Below are 2463 nucleotides of genomic sequence, written 5' to 3'. Positions count from 1 at the left end.
ATGCCCGTTGCTGGTTGGCTAACTAGCAACAGGGTCTTGCCAGCCAATGGAATTGTGTGATTACAAGCCAGGGGAATCCCATAAAAGAGGGCTCCCCTGGCCCAGAGAGCCAGTCCGGATTTACTTGATGCCTTGCCAATAAACCGAGAGCTGACTGTCACTCGACTCGTGTCTTACTGCCTGCGCGATCTAACAATGACCACCCACGACTGTGATACTATTCATATGGTAAAAGGTAAATGACCAAAATAAAGGACAAAAGTGACTTTTGAAAAAGAAATAAATCTAAAGGAGAGCTTCCTGAAATAAAGGCCATTGTTGTATAGGTGATGCATGAACATTCTGACATATACTTGAAATCTCTACTACCTACAGAAGCAGAAGCTCTTTTTTGTGTCTTTATGCTCCATGTTTTCTCCAACAGTCTTAAAGCAATACATAACCATTTCCCTCTTTTCTTTTATCCTCACAATAATCTTGCCAGGTAGACTTCAGACTCTGAGATTCTGAGTGACTGAGATTGACTGAGACTCTGTCACTGACAGTCAGTTTAACTACACTCTCATTAGATCCAGTCCAATATGTTTGTTTTTCCATGCTCGTTTCATCTACCAGAATTGCAAAATCAAGAGTGACTAAACTTACGGTCAATGAAATCTCCCAAAGACTACTGTTCTTTGCATTATGAAGAGGAGCTATACAACTAGAGTTGAGCAAAGACACTTCTCTGTATTATTTTTCAGACAGTCCTAGTTTGATTTGAGATTTCAGAATTATACAATGTGCAATTATATAATCCAACAATAGAAGAGAATATTTGTAACTAAGGTTTGAACTGTGTAGTCTTTGATGCTCTCTGAGCATGGTTATTTTTGCAGATGTTTCATTACCAAATAGCTGACATCATCATCAATGCGATTTGCTGGGAATGAGCTACAGTATATTGATCCTTGATGAAATAAGTTGGATTGTATAGTTATTAAGGAGAACTACCCAGCCTTAGGGCTGATCCAAGACAGTTTGTACGAGCATAAAGATAACAACCATCCCTCATAAATAAAAGACAGTAAAATAATATATTGATTTGAGAGCAATTCCTGAAAATAATTCACGGTAATGTCCATATTGCTTTTTTGGGCAACAATATAGAAATTATAGTATTTGTCTTTGGTTTTTCTTCCAGAATATTTTTTTCAACTTTCCAATTTGCCCATAATTTGCTGAGATTTTCTGGTGTTCTGTCATATAAATATTAACCAAATCTGAACCTGCTTAACTTTTTTGTGATTACTATGGTCAAATAAGGACTATAGTTTTCCTACAGTACACCCCTGCTTCTCTCTGCCAGATTAGAATCTTATGAGCTTCACTTACAACAAAAGACAGATTAAGGACTAATGGACTGTATGTTTTCTTCTTCCCTAAATAGTGGATATAATCTACTTTGAAAACATCTGATGAAATGAGCTGTAGCTTGCAAAATGTATGCCTTTTAATAATATTCATTAATGAAAAAAATATGCTAGCAGATTCCTGGTGGGTTTTTTTTTTTTTTTTGTGCCATTATAGAGTCTGCCTTAGGTTTTATCAAACCTATCACTCATTCATGTGTTCAGCCTAGATGGAGATTGACCATGAGATGCAAATCTTGTTGCTGAAACATCTTGTCAAATCTTTAAGCTTTTTGCGTCTTCCGTAACCTGTGCTTTTAATAATCTTTTGCCTGATGAATTCTGAGAAAATAAAAAAGTTTCATACTACTTTGTGCCTCTTTAATTGTTCCCTGCTAAATGGTATTATGATTTATTACTACTAGATGCACAGTCAGCCAGATATTTAGACTGGATTAGCATTATTTTTCTGGTCTTCTTGTTCAGGGCTTTTAGTTCTGCTTGAGTGTAGTCGACTATGGTATCTATGTATTGTCCAGCTGTGCATCTAATGACTGGAATTGTCCAGGTATTAATTGCTTTGGTTGTATTTCTTCTACTGAATTTGGACTTTAAAATCTTTTTCACTCTCATGATGCATTCAGTTCTAACATTCTTCTTGACTTCTTTGCGCTTGATGTTTTCAGCTTGAAAGATGCCCACATATTTGTAGTGATCTTCATCCATACTCTTCATAGTATTTCCATAAGGCATTTTGATTCCTTATTAGAGCTATGGTGGCAAAGTGGTTAGAATGCAGTATTGCAGCTAATTCTGCTGACTGGCAGTAGTTCAATTCTCACCGGCTCAAGGTTGACTCAGCCTTCTATCCTTCCGGGGTTGGTAAAATGAGAACCCGGATTGCTGAGGGCAATATGCTGACTTTGTAAATCATTTAGAGAGGGCTGTAAAGCACTATGAAGCAGTATATATGTTTAAGTGCTACTGCTATTGCTCTTCTTCTTCTTCTTCTTCTTCTTCTTCTTCTTCTTCTTCTTCTTCTTCTTCTTCTTCTTCTTCTTCTTCTTCTTCT

Source organism: Protobothrops mucrosquamatus, unplaced genomic scaffold, assembly GCF_001527695.2.
Source record: "Protobothrops mucrosquamatus isolate PMUCROS unplaced genomic scaffold, P.Mucros_1.0 scaffold555, whole genome shotgun sequence".
NCBI lineage: Eukaryota > Metazoa > Chordata > Lepidosauria > Squamata > Viperidae > Protobothrops > Protobothrops mucrosquamatus.
This window is presented reverse-complemented; position numbering follows the sequence as displayed.